The sequence below is a fragment of the Alligator mississippiensis genome, chromosome 10 (genome assembly GCF_030867095.1).
Source record: "Alligator mississippiensis isolate rAllMis1 chromosome 10, rAllMis1, whole genome shotgun sequence".
Lineage (NCBI taxonomy): Eukaryota > Metazoa > Chordata > Crocodylia > Alligatoridae > Alligator > Alligator mississippiensis.
This window is the reverse complement of record NC_081833.1, coordinates 5,613,996-5,634,699: the sequence shown is the minus strand read 5'-3', so window position 1 is coordinate 5,634,699 and position 20,704 is coordinate 5,613,996. Positions and strand designations below refer to the sequence as shown.

Sequence of the window (20,704 nt, the reverse complement as noted above, 5' to 3'; positions counted from 1 at the left end):
TCCACAGACTGCTCTGATTTGACCCATCAGCAATATTGTCCATCTTGGAATGGAGGTGCCAATGTTTAATTGGGATCACAGTACCAATGTTGTTCATTATAAATGACTGGATGGAGAACCGACCGGCAACGAGATTGTTGGATGCTGGGGGGAGAGTGGAAATTGGGCCCTTTTTTTGTCTGCAACTGACATTTCTCTTCTCTGCTAACCAGTGGGGATGCTGTGCGCGTGAACAGGTGCTCTTTGTGGAATTTGCTCTTAATAACCAAGGACTAATAGTGGTGCCTAAGTTATCACTATGAACAGTGCGAATTGCAGTCTGATGTGGGAAAACTGTGCGATTCTTCCCTGGCAGAGGGGAATGCTTCAAAGGACAAAGTGCAGAAGGTGTCAAATTAGAATATTTATCCCGGAGGAATAGCTCTCGCCATCAATTGCTTATGGAGGCTCCCTCCCTGCCTGGAGAAGCATTCATTTTGGAATACGTACCTGGGAGGAAAGCATGGGAAAAAAACCTAGCAAATCTCCTTTGAAGTTTCACCACAAAATAACCCCCAATACTTGTGTTTATAAGGCCTTCAAAGCATGCAATAAATAAATTGGGGTTGAGGGCTAGGACTGTTCTGTTTTTTACTCCTAGGTGTTGCAGACCCTGCCCACTGTTTCTGATACTGTCTTTCTCTTCTAGCCCTGTCTTGGGTTTGCTAAAAATAGAGCAGGAAAGTTGTGTGTGGTGGTGAGAGTCAGGATGGCAGTGTTGCCAGAGTCTCTTCTTCCACCCCAGTACTCATTTTCTTTCAGTAAAGTGTGTGTTCTTCTGTGACTCGACCCTACTCACCACAAAGACCATGACACTGTTAGGTAAAGGTCAGTCATCACCAGGTCTTACATTAGCATACTTTCTATATACACCAAGGGATCCAGTGAGCCCATCACCTTTGTGACCCTCAGATGAAAGGAGATAATGCCATCTATTAAATTTTATTTTTAAATCCACATACATAACTTTTTTTTGTGCATTATAAATATCCCAGTTAGCAGTTTCATGTGGGTGCCTGTGATGATTTTCTTTGCAAGGCTGTGGGGTTGAAGAAGTTTTGTCTGGATCCTGATGGTTACTTTTTGAAGAAGGAAGTTATTTTAAGGTGCAATAGCAACTCCATAAACTAATCAGCATGATAGTTTGCACTGCCACATTACTTCTTGGGCCTAATGTGGAGGAGTCCTACAGAATCAATACCTCCTGGAACATGTGTCAGAATAGTTGGTACCTTGGCCAGGAAGCTCAGCTGAGAATGGGACAAAGTTTTACAGAAGTATCTGTGTGGAAATAGCAGGCTTTATTTGAACTAGAACCTGCTTGCTGATGAGGTTACTAGTTCACCTAAGACAAAGCAAAAATGATTTTAGCCCTTAGTATTCAAGCTATTGGTTTATAACATGGCAGAGTGGGTTTTTTTCCTGTTAGGTTTAGATAATGGCCACTGCAAGGTATACACCATTTCTGATAACTGGTAATAATGCAGCACCTTTCCTGATAAAAATCCATTTTGTTCTTTAATTCTCCTTGGGAGCGTTGGGTGGATGCCAGCGCTTGCTTGGCGTGGACAGAAGTGTTTTTCTATTGCCAGTTAATAATGCTTTCATCTTCCACATTTTTCGGTGCGCTGGGAAGGAAATACTGGTAACAAACAGGACATCACTGGGAGACAGCTGAGTAGAGGTTAGTTCTCCCTCCTCTGCAGATGGGGATTCTGCATTCCAGAAAAACAAATGATTTGTTCGAAGTCTTTCAAAATGGGTGTTGGAGATGGCCTCGGTGCTCAAGTTTTTAGCCCCACGTGGAAGCTACTAGTTCACACTGCTTCATTTGAGGTCATTCTAAGGAAAGCCATCATTACTAATGGTGCTGGCAATCTCTGTTTAAAAGTTGACAGCTGTGAAAGCTGCAGCTGGTTCTGGAAAACAAAGTTATGCAAACTTCAGCCTTTTGTCTTCCTATCTGAGCCCTCTGGTATTGCTTACCTGCTCTTGATTTCCAAGGAAAGGGATTTGCATTTCTAAAACTGCCATTGCATTTGGTACTAGTCAGACCCATTGCTGCTGGCAGCTTTTCAAGGACTGATTAATGGGTGGCTTAATCTCCCCATTCACTTGTTCAGGTTGGATGATGCAGAACAGGGGAGACTTGCTGGCAGGAGGCAGCGTGGGTGAAAACCGAGAGTACCTTGTGGGAGAGCTGTTTCCTGGCATCAACCTGGCATTGTTCAACAGCACTACATTTTTAAGGAGCTTCAAGTTGCCAGTCCTACCCCATGCTTTCCCTCTGCTGCAAACCAGTCAATCAGGATTGATGTTCTTGACCAGAACCTGTTCTAGTTGCATTCTTTGTCTATCTTCCTGTGCCAGCCAAGCATGGGGGTTTCCTTCAGTGTCTGTCTGGCATGATGCAGATTAAAATGCCCAGGATTAGACCTGACATCAAGAAAACCAATTCTTGCTTCTGGAATTTTTTTCTTATTTTGACCACCACTTGAGATGTCGGTGGTGGAGTTTCTTGTGCATAGTTGGCCATTCAGAGAGTTGACCATTTATATATATATATAAATACTTTGAGAACATGTGCCACCTCAGGATTTTTGTACAATGCTGAGAAGACATACAGGTTTTCTTCGAGAAGCAAAACACTTGTCTCCTAACTAAGTTGACCTTATCAATCAAGTACTTGTACAGCCTTGCCTACTGACTAGTTCAAAAATTAAGTGAGAAGTCTACTGCTTTTTGAGCTATTATAGTACATGCATGTCACATTTTCAAACTCTACTCTTATGCATCCCTAAGGGACTAAACATACACGTTTTTAAAAATGAAAGCCCTTAGCTTGAAGAACTGGAGGAAGGCACCAAATGTCACAAGGTTTGCAATAAAACGGAATGAATTGATGACCAGTTGGCATGTATTTAGTGTTTGAACAGCATTACAGAAGTATATAGCATTACAAAAGTGTGTATATATGTATATGCATATATATACACACCTCTGTAACACTATAATACTATACACGCACAAACACTATAATGCTATATATAGGTGTGTGTGTGCACGCATAGTCTCATTGGCAGGCATAATAGCAATGCCAGCTTGGGTCCTTAAATGGTGAATGTTAGGGTGGCTCCTACAGCAGTTCTCTTTACTGAGGAGACCTCTGAGGGCAGGACTCTACGTTAGAAAGGAGGTAGAGGCAGATGACGGCACAGGCAGGAGTTTGAATTCAGGATGGAGGCTCAGCAACTCTTGCAATGTTTATGATGAGTCTCACAGTAGTTTGTGCCTTTAGAAACCCTGTTCTTGGAGGCCTGTTGTGTGAGAATCCTTTTCAGATACAGAAAAACAAATTGCCCCTCAAGTGTGGACAAAACACACATTCCAGTGACGTCCTCAAGGCTCAAAACCTGAAAGCAAGTAATACAAATGCAAAATCTTTTTTTTTAATCTCCCCAGTTCTGTTGTATGTTGGTAAGAGGCTTACGATTACTGAATGCTTACGATTGGCAATACTATGTACAGTTTAAATAATAAGGTGATCTAGTCTTTGCAGAGAGGCAAACCCGTATTTTCTGAAATTCAGAATATGATTGCTGGTGGGTTGTGGGTGTGTTTTGGTGTGCAGAATAGCAGGGTCTGTTCTGAGTGTCAGCCTGGGATCCAGAAACCCAATGTCCCAGTCCCATCTCTGAGCTCATGTGTGACCTGGCACAGCTTGCCTCCCCTGTCTGTCTCAGTTTCCCTATCTGTAACATGGTGATGGTAACTGCTAGGGTTGGCAAATTGGGGAATATTTAATGCAAACATTTTTAAAGAAGAAAAAGCAGGGTGTGAATACATGTATCATCATAAACTCCGAGTTAGAAATGTTCAGATATTTTTCAAAGATCTCAGAAGTAAGGAATCAGGTGAGAGTTATCTTCCAAAGAAACTGATGCTCTTTGGGGCATGTAGCACTGGTCCATCAAGAGTGTGGCTGGGTGGCTTTGTAAGGCAGAATGATTAATGAATGGCAATGAGAATAGTTCTCTTCTTAATGTTGTAAATTATTTATAGGCTTGCACAATTGATTGCCCTCCACACATCATGGTTTGTACCAACAACTGCACAATCCAGGCCCAATTGTAAATCCAGCGTTACATATAGTGTTTGTACAGATCAATCTTGCCTGTATCTCTATGCTGTGTCTTGTGAAGGCCTGCAGCTGACAAGCTCTAACCCCTTTTTTTAGAATGCACCTGTGTTTGTGGCAAAGGTACCAGAGGGTAATGAAGCCAGAGATGATGAAGTGGTATTCATCTCTGCTTTGTGCTGAAATAGTTTCTACAATAGCATCCTCATCTTTAGAGGCCAGGGTGTTTGTGCGCCATCAGCATTGTTCTGCTCCTGCTATCTTGAGTATCTCTTTATGATACTCATCAGATTTCCTGCTGAAAACAGGGAGAGAAGGGTCCTGTGGCCAAGTGATGCAAGGCAGGAGGATATTTTTACGAGTTTGCTAGCGCGGCACTTGAACAGTCAGAACTATATCTTGGCTCATCTGCTTGGGGCTCTTGGCCAGCACAGCTTCTTAAATCTGCTCTCAGAGGGAGCATCCAAAACCACAGTTTTACTTGTCATTGGGTTGTTTGTTTTTCTTAAACCATTGACAGAGAGTTTGTCCTGGCTCCAGTATTCTGTGTTTCTGACTCCAATTAACCTCTGTGCGTTATTCCCCTCTGCACCACTCTTCAGCATGGAACACTACATCACCAGTGACCTCTCCCGTGTCATAACAGGAGGGGACAATCAACTCCAGCGGTGCTTTAATGGACCTAGATGTTCAGTAAGGTCTAGAGAGAAGGACATCAAACTGCTGAAGCTGCATCCTAGGGCACAGCCAGGATCTGGGGAATAATGCAAGGTTTCAGTATCCTGCTTGTTCAAATACTTCCTTACATCCTTGTTTCTCTCACCTTTCAGCCTTTCCCGGCTAATGCTGGGTACATCTCCTTTAGCATCTTAAACATTATTAGGGAGCTACATTTTTTGGATTAGCCACTGAGATGGCTCCTCGTAGCTATCACCTGGTGATTAAAAAGGAGCAGGAAATGGGGTAATAAAAATCAGTCCTGCCCCATCTTCTGAATTATAGTCATTCCTTAATAGTAACAGCTGTGACAAGTCATGAAAGATCATAGGGCTTTTCTTTCTTCCATCACCATCGTGGTTACAGGTGCGTGGGTATAATGGACTACTGTTTGCCTGGACTTAGCCAGATGCACTCTGATGCACAGGTCCTGAGGCCAGGGCCACCCATAGTCACCCCCATAAAGAAGGAGGCTATCAGTGGAGCTCCTCCATCATTAGCACAGTATAACCGTTCTGTGTGCAGCACTCCAGAAACCACAAGCAAATTCCAGACTCTGCATTCTTCCCCCTTCATTCAGAAGCAAAATTTCAGGGATGATTTTTCTGTGTGTTTTAATAGTTGCTTAAAGGCAATGTGATCTTTGTGTTTGGGACAGAGGAGCCAACAACTGCTGAGTTTCAATCCTAACTCTGCCAGGGTCTCAGTGGATGATCTTCAAGAAAGTCCCTTGTTAGGTTTATTTCCATGCCTGTTTTCGTTTCTGCAAAGGGAATAAACAGATCAAGCTTTCCGTGGGCTGTTGTGTAGCTTAGTAAAAGGTTGCACAGTACTGCCAAGGATGATGTTGCTGCATAACTGTATTCAGAGCTAGGAGATATCTAACTTCTGAAACCCCTTCTGGCTTGTAAAGATTGCATCTATACAGCCTCTTTGAGTTGCCAAAAGCTCCTTGTTAAATGTGCTTGATTTCCCTGTTTGCTGTGCAGCCAGCACTAACCTACTCATCCGCACTGTACCGGCATGTCTTTGAGGGTGAGCCCTGTCTTCCGATTCCTGAACTGCTGGGAAGAAATCCCAAGGTCCCTTCCAACCTTGTGTCTAGCTGAGCCGATGGGCTGATTGTGTTTCCATTTATACACATAGGCAGAGAAGTCTGTGCTCATGGTCTCTGTCCTAATAGCCGATAGATAACATCTTGGTCCTTGTGACTATCTTCGTATTAATAGCGCTGTGTCTATATGACCATCTGCTACAGCAGCCTGAAAAATAGCAGTGTCTTCTGGTGATTTTTATTGCCAGGTTTGCCCTATTTCTCTGTATATTTTGAACTCCATTACCCTACAGCCATCTCTTTCTGGGTATCCTCAGACTCCTTCATCATTTTGACTGGAGAGCAGGAAAGATTGGACAAGTTTTATAGTAAGACATCTGGCTGAGCATTGATAATCTGGGGTGGGAGGTGTCCAGATGGAAACAGTTACTGTGTGCTGCACAGCAAGTGATCAGCACTAGAAAGGTAGGATTTTTAACACAGCTGTCTTTTTGCCTTTACTAAATAAGCCACTAATGAGCGAACAACTTATTTTTGTCCTAAGCAAGGGAATGTTTTCAGACTTCTGCAAACTGTACATTGTGATGCAGGTGGAAGTCAAAATATACTTGTTAAGCTTCATGTTCTGATCTTCTGCGTTGCGCAGTCACCTTCCTTTGCTGAATATGTATTAATGTTGTCCCTAAATGTATATTTTTAACAGCACTAATTGGATTAAAGTAATTTTGTATCATGCATGAAGGATGCATATTACAGTACAAAGGGCACGCATGGGTCTCAGCTGTGGGCACCATGGTTACTGGTGACATCATTTAGTTTGCTATTAACAAAAATGACTTGTGTGCAGCCTGACTGAAGATGGCCTCAACTAAACCCATCGGATTGCTGATGCGGTCCCATTGCCATGGAAACAGATGTTGCAGCTAAAAGTTGCTTGTATCTATAACATGATGCACGCTATATAGGTGCCAGCATGACCTTATGGCATCTATAAGCCATAGGAGGAGAAGGGGGTGTGATTACTGAAGGGAATGGAAAACACCATATCTGGCAAGGAAAATCAAATGTGAAGGGCAGGGAAGAGAGAGGTAGCTGGCCTTCAGCTTTATTGTGTCCTGGATGTGGCATGGAATTTGACTTGTCTTGCAGAGTACAGAGATCACTGGCAGTATGCTGGTAGGGGAGAAAGCTCAGAAGTACTGATAAACCCCCCTGAGGCATGACTTGTGCCTAGGGGAGATGGGACTCCGTAGTGCTGCTCTTGATCCAAGACTTGCCAGTTGACCTGGAAGTCCATTAAGCTGCCTACTTGCATTCTTATAAAATGGGAATAATGAGAGAGTTACTTACCTCGTTGCAAGGTCTGTACCTAGACATCGATGGAACTAGTCTGAGATCCTTCCCTGCACATCCTCTGTAAACTTCCACAGAGACGGGTTGACCTGGTGGCCAAGGCATGGAAATTGGATCTGGGATACTCGGGCTCTAATCCCAGCTCTGCCACAGATTTCCAGCATTCAGGTCACTTTTGTTTTCTGTGCCGCATTATCCTCGTTTGGGAAAATGGAAGAACGATGTTTCCCATCCAACCCTCCTGCACTGAGCCTAAGTTTGAGAATGTGAGCAACGGACTCAAATACTATGATGATAAGTGCTGCAGAAAAGCTCCTCAGTTAAATAGTGACAATTATTAAGTACCATTTAATTTGATCGGTGCAGTGACTTTACAACAGTACAGGTAAATTGGATTGCACATCGAGTGTATTTCAAACTTGCCAAGCAAACACATTATTTGCAGATAAATTGATGACACTGGCTTTGATTTTGGTTGTTTCCAAAGACATCTACTTTCACTGAGAGCTGAACCTTGTTTGTACTAGTGAAAAGCCCTGTCTCCTTGTCTCAAATAAGCATGCAAGAGCTAGTCTCTCTCCCACTCCTTCCCCTTTTGACTCTCAGATTTTTCCTCCAATATCAGCCTAATTAGGATGCTTACATTTTAATTGGATACTCCAGGTCCTTGATGGCACACTGGATGCCTTGTTCTAAAAACCTGGTTTAAGAGATATTTTGTTTAAATGATTTTTTCAGTATTTTTAAGGGCAAAATGACATTTTGTTTCCCTAGTTAAAACCATGATTTTAGGGGCACCTGTGGTACGCTAAGTAAATGTCAGCCATGAAGGATACCTGGTCTAATAGATATCTGTTTTCAGCAGACAGAAAGTTGCCAGTGGTGAAAGCAGATTGCTCATAATGAATTAGATGTCAGCTTGAATGATCAAAAAGAAGTAGTTAACAAAACACAGGGCTGACTCATACCACAGCAAAAGGCAGCTGAGGATAAAATGGATTACACCCATTTGCACGCGCACAACCTCAGTACATATTGTCTGTAGAGCAAAAATTTTGCACTGGAAAAATGTATTAAAAATAAACCGTGCATTAGTTGCAGGATCTTCAGGTATTTTCCAATAACTATATCAGCAGGGTTCTGTTTTTAGGTTCCATTTAATTATGGCTCCCAGTGACTGTGGCTGAAACTTTGTGTCTGTCGTCATTCCGTTTATTTGTGGTGGCTGGATGCTGGCGTTTATAAGTGGTATGGTCACCATAGATCCAGAAGCATGAGCGAGGCTGGCAGACTGCTCTGCTTATTACTTGTCCTGGCTTCCCAAGCAACAGTTATTAAAAAAAAAAAAAAAAAAAAGTATTGAACACCTATCAAGGATGAGAGAAGAGGCAATTTTTAAGCTATAAAGGGAGGAGAGAGAGAGAGGAGATTTAATTTGAACCTAGAATACTTCCTTTAGCTGGTTTAGTATTCGGCAGAGGTATCAATGTGTGCGACCTGTCTCTGTCATAGAGTATAACACTGCAAAACCATAAAAAGGATGTGGAGTAAAAAGGACCTAGTTATAACATTCTTCAGTTATTTAGGGACTCCATAGCAGTGGGTGTAGGAGGAAGGAAAAGACAATGCCATAGGATGCATCAGTCACAGTTAATTATAAATCAGGGATGTCAGTGGTAATCCTTTGCAAGGACCACTTTAAATCCTATTTGGAGTGCTAGATACAGGTCTGGACACTCGTGATTATTTGGATTACTGCACTGTCGGGAAGCCCTAAATGAGATCAAGGCACCTTGGTGCTGGGTACTGTGCAAACATATGGGGAAGCAGTCCTTGTTGCAAAAAGCCTACAGCTTAAAGAGATGCAACGTGGTAAAGGTGGGTAGGGAAGCAGGGAGGTAAAGCAGCTCTCCCAAGGTTATACATACACATCAGGTTGGTGGCAAAGTGAGGCATCGAACCTGGGTCTCTTCAGTCTAGCTAAATGTCAGCATCTCTGCTTGTGTATCCTCTATCATTGTGTAAGGGTGGCCAAAATTTAGACTGGGCTTCCAAGGGAGGTGGTGCTCTCCCCTACCCTGGGGGTCTTTGAGAGAAGGCTGGATAGGCATCTGGCTGGGGTCATCTAACCCCAGCACTCTTTTCTACCTAGGCAGGGGTCGGACTCGATGATCTGTCGAGGTCCCTTCGACCCTAGCATCGATGAATCATGTTGGTACCATGTGCCTGGAAGAGACAGCAGTCGGCTGGAGTGCAATTGACTCAAGCTTAAACAGGGGGAGGCAGATGGTGCTTGGAAGAAAGCAAGCTGTTCTGAGCACCAAAATGACCATTGGCTAAAGACATCACGGCACAGCTGAATTAGTAGGAGATTGTGATTATACTTGACTCCCGGGTGCTTTAGGACGCGTATAGTGTAGCCATTGGGAGAAATACTTTCTGTTCTCTTGTGAGCTATAAGGATGTTTTCCTGCCTGACTGAAATTGGCCAAAGATCACATTTTTTTGTCTGATTTTTTTTAAATCTGGGAACTTTTTAAATATCTTTGCCAAAACTGTACTTGTAAATAAAGCAGATTTTTTGTCTTATGATAGAACCACTTCAGAGTTGTCTAAAACTAGCCAAGGTCACTAGTGACGGGCTGTTGTTACTGCCTTGTGACTTTGTGCTGGATTTGACAAGATGAGTTTGGTCTCCGTCCGGTTCCCAGTGGACAGCTGTTTACCTAATACAAATGTCTTCACGTTGGGCTCTTACCATTTGTGGACCTCTTCTTTGGATCTCTCAAGTGTTTTTTTAACAACTTTTGCAGCAGCAGGATGCTGGCTGCCATGATCCCCTTGCTGGACTTGTGGCAGGTTAGGTAGGGTATTATGACTTGTGGTTGTGTTAGGGTTGACCGCTTATTTCTGCAAATAAGTTAGACAGTTAATTTGCATAGGATGGCTTGGATAGGGATGATCCTGCCTCAGGTGAGGGGTTGGACTAGATAACTCTGGAGGTCCCTTCCAGCCCGCCTTTTCTTTGATTCTGTTTTTCTATACTGGTACCCTTGCTGGTAGCCTAGGTGTGTCAACCGTGGAATTGGCCGTGAAGAATAAATTCCCAACATTAGGATGGTGTGTTACCAGGTCACTCCTGGTGCTCCTAGTGGTAGTGAACTTGTTCTATGGCTAAATTCATTCAAAATAGTGATCTCTCTAATACTTTCTACCAGCACTAAGTTCATACGTGCAGTTATGCAAATGGGATAAAAAACAATCTGGCAGTCATTGTGATGGACTCTTGAGCAAGAGTGAAAACAGAATATCCAGTCACCAAACTGGAAGCAGAGCCTTATGGAGCAAATGAATCCTTCTGGCTGTTGTTCTTGGAGAACAGTCTGTGTCTGCATAATTTGTGGACTATAGGCTTATCGACTATAGGAGTATCAACCTTTGTCTTGAATTTTGCACAAGCTATAAAACGCAGCCTCTCCCCTGCCATAAAAAGTAGGCTACTGTAACCTTATAAATGTTCTGCAGTGATGCATGAGGAAATTTCACTGTGAAACAAAAGCATGTCAGCTCGTTGTCTAATTTATTTAGACATGATTGAGGGGTAATCTGTAAACCATTATAAATGGTAAACAAGACTATATTCATAATGTATTTGAGCAAACTTGAACAATGCCTGCATTATTTATTATCAGCATCCAATTTACCCTGCTCTTACAATTCCTTACAGCACAATAGCTTCACTAGAAGTAGCAAGTTACAATTAAAAGAAAAAAAAATCAAGTGAAACCAAACATTATGAAACCAGGATTTTTCCACTAGTAGATCCACTATAAACCGGAGGGTTGGAGCTACACTTGGAGTCCAAATGTGGCATGTGTTGGATCTTGGAAGCAAAACACAACTGAATATGATTTTATTTGTTTAGGAGCAGCCCTTATCAATATTGTCTTATGAATAAGATTGAAAGAGAAGTGGAAAATGCAATAGTATGACGTGTACGTCTGACTGCACAGATTGCCAGATCATCTGCACGCTTCTGGAAAGTCTCATTAAGCAAATGTCTTATGCAAATGGAGTGACCTAAAATACAGTTTTTGTGGAAACCCGTTTGATATCAAAAGCCACGTTTAAAGGCAATGCCAGAGACCCACACTCCTTTGTGGTCACAGAAGACTGGAGCTGGTATGACACAGAGTTCACTGCTAAATTGAGTTCACTATTGAATTCACTTTAAAGGGATGAAGGACAAGCAAGTTTTGCTGGTAAGGGCTGCGAGTCCAGATCTGGGTTTTGTTCTAGGTTGTGTAACACTGCTTCTCTGCAAGATCTTGGTCGAGTTGTTTTAGTCTGCTGTGCCTCAGCTCCCCATCTGTTAAATCAGAGCAATGATGCCTCCTTATTTCTTGGAGATAGTGTGACATAATAAAATATCTGGAATGTACTGTGATATCTTAGGACTGAAAGTATGACAGCCTTATTTTATAAGGTGTATATTTTATTGTGCCCTTGGGATCTGGAGTTGCACAGGAAAGCTGTGTCATAAAGCAATAAGGAAGCTGCAAGATCTCTTTCTGCCTCCAGGTCTAAACTGGTGGCTATGATGTGACTGTCCTGTCTGACCCTATTGATGGGAGGCAAGGGTCCAATTTTGAGCCTTGAGGAGAAGGACTTTGTAGGAAACCAGTAATGAACCTCAGTGTGACTAGAAATGAGAATCTGCAGAAAATTGCTGTCAGGGTTGTAGAATAACAAGCTGTTCAACAAGGCTGGAGCATAATAGCCTGAAAGGCGCTTGCTGGGTTGAAGTACAGTTATCAGTGATCTACTGCTATTGAGGTCCTTTTGGAGTAGGCATTTTACAATAGAGCCCAGGTTCCCTTCCACATGAATAGTGGGCACTCTTAGCTCATCCCTTGCTGAGAGGGCCTTTTAAAAGGAACAAAAAAACCCAAGGAGGATTCCTGTGCTTGGGGTCCCAAAGTTAGACTGTATCTCAGAGATCCCAGAAGCAGCATAGAGAATAAACCTTCTGCCTCCTTCCCTGGCAGTTGGATGTGATCTGCTCCTGCAGGCTCTCTGGCAGTGTCTGTAGCTTCCCATCCAGGAAAGGTCTTTCAGCAGTGCCAGCACTCCAACCTTTGCTACTCCTGAGTATATATATCCCTTCTACCCCGTCTGAGTGAGGTGTAGTCATTGGCAAGGGCTTCTTTCTGAATCATGAATGGGTCTTTGCACCCTGCCACACATCCAGGGGAAATGCTGATACAGTCTGTGAGATGATCCAGGCATGATTATGTTGAACCTCTCTCAACTTCCAGGTGCAGCAGTGATGCGTGCCAGTCCAGAAACCCACCCAAATAGGCCCCTTCCTGAGCAGTGAGCGCCTTTGACTTTTCTTTGCCTTTGAAGAGAGATGAGAAGCTCTTGTTTCTGAGCAGTGGTAGCAAAGAAACATCATTGATTTCTTCTTCTTGCCTGTGTATTGTAACATGTTACCTCCCCAGCTCTGGACTGCAGGAGTGGGCTGTGAACAAGCCTGGCCTGCTGGTTGGTACAGCAGCAGCGAACTAGGCAGACTGCACTGGGAAGCAGAGGGCAGCCTGGTTAGGATGGTGCTGTGACTGCTTTTTTAATGCTCTGATTACCTGAGCTCGTTGCACTTGGCTAAAACAGCACTCCTGCACCTAGAGTACAGCCTACAGCGAGGAGATGTAGCAGATGCCACACTCTTTAAATGCAGGATGCTGCTTTTTCCATTGAAGCCGAGGGTTGTAGTGACACATCCAAGGAAAACTTCTGCCAAGCTGTAAAAGCCCCAAATTGCTAACTTAATGGAATCATAAGTTTTATTGCAAATCCAGTGTCATAGTTTCTGGGGCAAAGAGGAATTGGCGTCCTATTTAATCATTGAGCTACATATGCCCTCGAGAACAGCTTGCGGACAGGGCGGGAGAGCAAGGACTATGCTCCCTCACGAGCTCATCTTGGTACGCTGGATGCATCAGTGGCACTCAGCTCAACTCCTTCCCTACCTGGGTGATGAGAGAGAATAGGTACAGGAGTAGGTACAGCCTTCAGCCTTTCCTAACAGAGAGTGTCAGCCTCTCCTGTACTGTGGGGAAATCTCACTGCACCTTAACACCTGCAGTGATCTATTCCAGGCTAAAGAGGCTATTGCTCAATGATGGAGAGGTTGTGAACTTCTGCCCATTGTTTGACTTCTTTCCCTAAGCGAGCCAGTAGAGAAGAACTCCACCTGTCACATGCCAGTAGCACGGATGCGTCTTGGTCTGGCTTCAGGCCAGCACACAGTACACTTAATGCCTGGAAAAACAGATGTACAGCGAGGCTCTGTGACTTGCTGAATGCCATACAGCAAGTCAGTGGTAAAGGTGGGAGTAGAACCCAGATCACAGTCTCGATGCTGGGGTAGTGCCCATCGCCGCTGGGAGTGGAGATGCAACACAAAAATGCCAAGTGGAAAGTTTACCTGCCCAAGGGTTTGCTTCCAGTGCGAGGCTGTCTGATACACCCCAGGCAGGAAAAGGTGTACTGCAACCAGTTTATCTTATCTTCAGTTGTTGTTCTGCAGAAAACCCTGGTAAATGTTCACACAGCAAATTCTGTGACTCTTTCATGCTATTGAGGTTTCTGAGCCCAACAGTTGCCATACCTGTTAGCAAAATGCAACCCGCTGGAAACAGATGCGAAAGCTGCATTCAGCCAGCCTCAACTCATTGTGCTCCAGTGAGCGCGCTTGCCTAAGCAAAGGTTTGCAAGAATTCACCCCCTGCTATTAGCTGGTAGGGAGATACAGTTTTTAATTTGGGGAGTGGATAGAATATCTTTAAGCTAGCCACTCAACCTGTCTTTATTAGTGGAAATGTTTTATGTAGGGGCCTTGATTTTTCTGTTGCAAAGGACTGATGGCAAATGGGGTCAGGTTTGCCCAATATTTAGATGACATTCATCAGAATTATTCATTCCATAATTGTTATTGTGAGGTCGTGTATTGCGTCCTGTGTTTATGGTGCTGTGCCAAGAGATTGATTTTAATAGAAGCCTTTAAGTAACTGGAATTCTTGCTAATCATGGTGCATCTGCTTCTCTGGGTTCCCTGTTACGAGTAATTTAATGCTATTACTTTAGCTGGAAGGGATCTATGTCACCATCTGTCCTGGAAAGCTATTGGAACATGGAGTGTCATCAGCAGAAGAGAGAGAGAGAGTCCTAAAGGGATGACTGGATTTCCTGTTGTAATACAATATAAAAGCGTTTACTGCGATTATGGCTTAGATGAACTTGCATATAAAGGCTGTTAGCTGCTATTTGCATTTGGTGGAAACCTTTCCTTAGATGTTTATAGAGAGATAAAATGTTAGCAATTGGTACCAACGAGTAATGAAGCTGGCAAACCATTAAAATCTTGAATTTTGTAAGGACACAAGTCCTGAAAAGCTTAAACCTTAAATGCCAGCACATTTGCAGTTCTCAGCAACCAGACTGTTAATGGGGAAGGCTTGCCAGATACTGCTCGAGCCAAACATTTTCCTAATCAATGGTTATTTTTTAATTGTTGTTTACAGATGGGTTCCACGTTACAAACATCTCTTCGGAATATAGCAGTGTCACAACAGACACGGGCAGACCACACAGTGGGAAATCAAGTTGCTTTCTTTCCCTGAACTAACAATGCAGTCGAACCTGAACTTTGCAGATAAGACTCAGGTGCACTTCATCTCCCCGGCCATCCCGGAGCATGCTATTGATGCTGTTTCGTTTTTCTTGTATATGGTGGTTCATTTGTTAGAAACAGTTGGACAGTTGAGCAATTCACAGCTCAACCCAATCTGTTGAGTCCTTCCCAAGCCATGAGCAGGACTGTAGGCTTTCCCTGTAATCTAAGGCAGCAGTTCCTAAAGTCTAACAGGTTGCGCACCACCAGTTTAAAATGATACAACCTTAAGCACCACCAGCAAATTTTTGCCATATAAAGTAATTATAATAAATCTGTTAATGCGTACCACCGACAGGTTATCTGTGTACCACTGGTGGTACCCATACCACAGTGTACCACTAGTGGTACCCATACCACAGGTTGGGAACCGCTGATCTAAGGGAAAGTATAGAGGCATGCCGAGCAGCCTCAGCTGGGTGCTCACTTGTGTTTGCTAGTGTTGGTATTTGCCCTTGGCCTGGCTGGACTGTGCAGAACCCAGACAGCACCCTGAGCCCTGACTCCAGTGCATTCCTTCACTTTAGGTAGCAGAAGAAATAGATTCAGACAGAGTACATGCCTGCATGCATTCCCTTGCTGCAGTGCTTTTACCGCTCTTGAGCTGTCTTTGGGCTTAGCTCAGAGCCTTTTTAAGTAGTTGCCCTTCTTTCCTGTGTTCTGCACCGTAGTTTTGCAGCCAGCTTTCTGCCCTGCTGCTGGTCTCTCGTCCTCAGCACCACCCCCCAGTGCACCTTGCTCATAGGCACCAAACCTGGAATCGCAAACCGGTCTAGGGGCATACCGTACAGCTGGCTGGAGACGGGCCTTGAGAATGAGAATGACCGTGGTAGAGGAGGGTGTTGGCTTGCTGGCAGTATTACTTGGAGGGCTCCTTCAGAGCTGAGGCAGTAGTATTGATGCTGTTGTATTTTTCTTCCGCAAAATCAGCCAAGTTCACAGGGCCCTAACTGGGTTACACTTGAAACACCTTGCTTCAATGCAAATGACTCTATTACAAGGAAAAAATTGACAATTTTGCATTAGCTGCATGTTGTGATGATTGTGATATGTTAGGCTTTGAAGCAGGCAGGAAGTCTTTTTCATGTCCGGTGTGTTTTTGGCAAACTGTTCATCACCATTTAACTGTGTTTGAGTGACTATTCTGGCCCAGCTTCATCTCTGATGGAACTACCAGTGACCCAGGCCTGGATATGGCCCCTTGTTTGTGGAGAGTGTTGCCTTGTGTTGTAAGACAGGTGAAATCCATCTCTAGACAGTCTGAAGAGCAGGAGACTTCTTCCTGCCAGAGAAATCATCAGCCCCATTTGGGACTGAATTGGAACATTTACAGAGGCTTGGAAGGTGCTAAATAAATATTTCTTTAGCAGAAACACTTCCAGCTAGAGGCCTGGCCATTACTTCTGCCAGGGTGTTCATTTTGTATGTTGGGAGTGGAGAGACCTGTGGCAGAGGGAGCTGCTGAAGCAGGCAGCAGTTCAGGCTTCTTACTGAGCTGGGTCAGTGACTTGGGATTTATTTAGGGCTTGCTAGAATCTCCCCTTAGCTTTCACTTCACTACATAAATAGACGTCTCCAGCCCATCAGTTTTCAACCTTGTTTCATTTGTGGATCCTTAAAAATGTTTGAATGGAGGTGCGGACCCCTTTGGAAATTTTGAATGGCAGCGTGGATGCCTTTGAATTGTAAATGTGGGCGTTCACGTACTTTTGATTGATTCTAGTCATCTTTGGCTGACCCCTTAGACATAGTCTGTGGACCCCCAGGGGTCTGCAGGCCTCCGGTTGAAAAGCACTGCTCTAGCCCTTATACGACCAGGCAAGAAAGGTGAACAGAGTGAATGCCTTGATGTCCCACTACCTGCATATTTAGTCAAAGCAGTGGCTTTGCTGCTTGCTCATGGAAGCGGGGGTTCCTGCTCATACATCTAGCACCGATATTTGAAATGTCAGCATTAACTATTTCATTGCTTTCAGCAGGTGCCAGAAAGGAGAGGGAGGCTTGTAGATCTGCACAATCTACTGTTAGTGGCGTCTAATTTGGTGCCAAAAGCAAGGAACTGGGTGACCTTTGGGAGAGGAGTTGCATTTCCACCTTCTCCCTTCCTTGTCCCTCATCTGAGCCATGGAGTCACAAGGCTAGAGGGTGGTTTGCTTAGCACCTGAATCCCACTTAGAGAGAGTGTAGTACAGGGATCAGCAACCCCCGGCACACATACCGAGCATGGCATGCAAGGCCATTTTGCTTGGCACGCCTCTGCCAGCCCAAGCTCTAGGCAGCTGCTGCCAGCCATGAAAGGAGCCCAGGCTGCTCCCAGCAGGCGCTGGGAGGCTGCAAGCTGTGCTGCAAGCAGACCAGGCTCCATGGGCCAGCTGCAGCCGGGAGGCTGCAAACAGCTGCTCTGGGCTCCGGCATGCTGGCACTCCGGCACCTTCCAAGATGGACATTGTGTTTTTTTTGGCACTCTGGCCAAAAAATGTTGCCTACCCCTGGAATAGGACGGAGCCTGTGTCAGCCAAAAGGGTAGGTTTACGGTTGTGAGGAGCCAGCTTCTTCCCTGCAGCCGTGAGGATGATTGCTTCTTGCATGCTGGTGTTTTTTGTTCTTGAAGCTGGAGCTTTGGGTGTACGCCTGTTGTTTGGTGTTTTGAATCTGCCTGGCCCCAGAGTGTGTCTGAACAGCGGCACTTGTGAGATCACAGTAGCGTCTCGACGCCCACCTTGCTGGGGTCACCTGCTCCCAGCAGTCTTCCCTGCACAAGTGCAGTGGGTCTGGACCCAATGATCTGTAAGGTCTCTTCCAGCCCCTAACAAGTTTGAAACTATGAAAACCTGTACATTGCATTTTAGCTTCTCCAATGGGTGGGGCTCCAGAGAGTTACACGCAGTTTTCCCCTCCTTTCCCGAACTTCATGTAGATGACATTGTAAATGCAGCAAGAAAAAAATAAATGGGGCTGTTTGGCCATCCCGATGACTGGGCCCAGTTCCATCCTGTGTGACTGGCTCGGAGGTGAGGTGGAGTTGTTTTTTTTCTGGAAGGGCCCATGCTGCTGTGAAGGATGTCTCCATAGACAATCCATTAATGCTTCACATGCCGATCCGTTCGTGGGAGTTTAGTCAGCTAAAGTGCAGGTGCTGGGCCTTTGAGCTCATAACCAGGGCAGCGAAAGTGGCTGGCCCACTGGATAAACCTCTTAAACATTACAAGGGAAAATGAGAAGCCATTAACAGAAAAGCAAAAACAGAGTTACTGTGCTCAGACTCAACTTGATTGAAGCTTTGAAATAACCTTTATGGAATTAAAGTGCCATTATTGAGAACAAAGCAGAGGGATTTTTTTTTAAATCCATTGTAGTATCAGCTTCAAATATAAAGCCAGGCTAAACCGCCAGCGTTTTGGTATCCAAACAGAATGCAACTGTCCATCCGTAAATCTGTCTGTTCTCTGTCTCCAGCAGCCACACGAGGGTTGATCCTCCCCAGTGCTGAAGATACTCTCCAGTCTGCACTGTTGATTTGGATGAATGTTGAGGGCACTTTGCCCTCCAGAGTGGTAGATCTTCATCCAGCCAACAATTTGGTACTAAATTATATCCCTATTTCCCCTTCTTCTGGTTGCCGTGTACTTCTGCCTTGCAGTGAAATTCTAGAGCTCCATAATTTGTATCAGTTGTTTAGATTAGATGCTTTACTGTTATCCTGTCTGACACATTTGCTAGTCCTGCTGGGTGCCTGCCTTTTTTCTTAGACCCTTAGATTCGCCAACTTTTTGGGTCATCAAGATTATTTAGTGTTTTCCCATAAATATTTGTACAGAGCTTGGTTGCTGCTTACAAAAGGACTGAAAGACAGTAACTTGTTCCAAGAAGAAGTATGTTTAAGGCACTGCAGGCACTTCTTCAAAATTTACTTCTCTAATTTGCACTATTGCCATTCACAAAAAAACCCCTCTTTTGTATTTAGATTTTTTTTTTTTGCTCATGTCAGGGAGCATTAACGTGTTTCAAGAATTGCTTTGAAACCAAATAGCCTTTTTGTATTGTTTTAAATAGCTATGTTGCTTATCTTACCCTTGAACAAAGAGATTCTGATCTTTTTTTCAACTTATTAATTGCGTTTGGTTAAAGCATGTTTCCTTTCCTTTTGTTCTCCTGCCAGAAAGAAAAGGTCATTATTACAATATCTTTTTACAGTTGGTTCGTACATGAAAACCCAAGTTGTTTTCAATTGCCAAAGTGCCATGCTCTCAAACGTTTCAGGGGCGTAGGTTGTAGCCATGTTGGTCTAAGGACATAGGCAGACAGGGTTGTTTGGGTAAATTTGATCTTTTATTAGACCAACTCAAATAATTGGAAAATATCTTCTTTGCAAGTTTTTGGGCACAAACCCTTTGTCAGCTGAGGAAGCATCTGCAGACCAACAGTACAACCCCCCAAAACTCCACAACGATGGGTCAGAAAATGTAGCGTGTAGTCCTATGATATATAGCACTAAATACTTGTTGATTGTTCACTCTGTCTGAGTGCAAAAATGCATCGACGTCGTTAAAACCCCACTATCAGTACTTCAGGTAGTACAGGAGCATTTGTGGTGCAATATCAGGTGAGATCTGGATCCAAACTTCAGCCTACTGAACAGCAAAAGTATGGTTTGGCCTATTCTGAGCTGGCTCTCAGGATGCTCTCCCACCACCCTCGCGTCCCGCCCAGACACCAAGCGGCAGGACCTGCTCGGCGAGAGCGTAGCTGGGGCACCCCAGTGGCTGAATCTGTACTCCGTCCTCATCCCACGAGCCACTGGGGACCTCATCTGGTGGCTCCTCCGTGGAGCCGTCGCCACGGACATGCGTGTGGCAAACTTCCTAGACACCCTGGTCTCCTGCCCCTTCTGCGGAAGAAGGGAGAACCTCCTCCTGAGGTTCTGGTTGAACTTCACCCCCACCCCCACCTTTTTATTTTTGAGCATCCCGTCCACAGCCCCACCAAGTCCCGGGACCTCCTGGTCAGCCTCCTCCTGGCCTTGGCCAACCGGGCCCTGTACGTGACCAGGAAGGATGCTCTGGCTGGGAAGGTGCCCAGGAACTGCGGGGCTGCTTTCCTGTCACTTGTCCGTGCACGTTTCCAGGCAGAGCACTAGTGAGCAGTGTCCACCGGCTCCTTGGATGCCTTTGAGGACCAGTGGATGCGGCCCGGGGGGCTCTGCTCGGTGTCCCCCTCAGGCGCACTTATTTCCACGTTTTGACCCTTTGACCCACACGACACTCCTATCCTGTTTTTGCCTTAGTTCTCCTAAGCATTTTGTTGTGCTATTCATTTACTGGCCTCACACCGTAGGCGGCACTAGTTAGTCGGGTGGGCCTTAGGGCCCAAGGCATTTGGGTAACACAAATAGACAGGATGCTCTCCCAAGCATTGAGAGCATCCTCTGAGTCTGCAGAGTATCCCACTGCTACTCAAAACCAATGAGGCATCTCGTGGTATTTGATACCATCCAGTGGTCAAGGGACATGTACATCAAGCACATTATGGGCTACTACCAGCATGAAGACAGCCAGCCAAGACCACCCACAAGAAGTGAGAGTGAGAGGATGGGCTGAGCTCCCCCCGTCACCCATGGACATGCAAAGACTGCTAATGCTATTGAATGCCCCCCACCCCAGCAATTGTA

At 44.7% G+C, this 20,704-nt stretch overlaps 1 protein-coding gene across 7 annotated transcripts in view; it reads left to right on the top strand.

Annotated features, from left to right (window-relative positions):
* Positions 1-20,704, top strand: part of PITPNM2 (phosphatidylinositol transfer protein membrane associated 2) — a 180,979-nt gene that overhangs the window by 97,615 nt on the left and 62,660 nt on the right. The gene's annotated exons all lie outside the window — the stretch shown is intronic.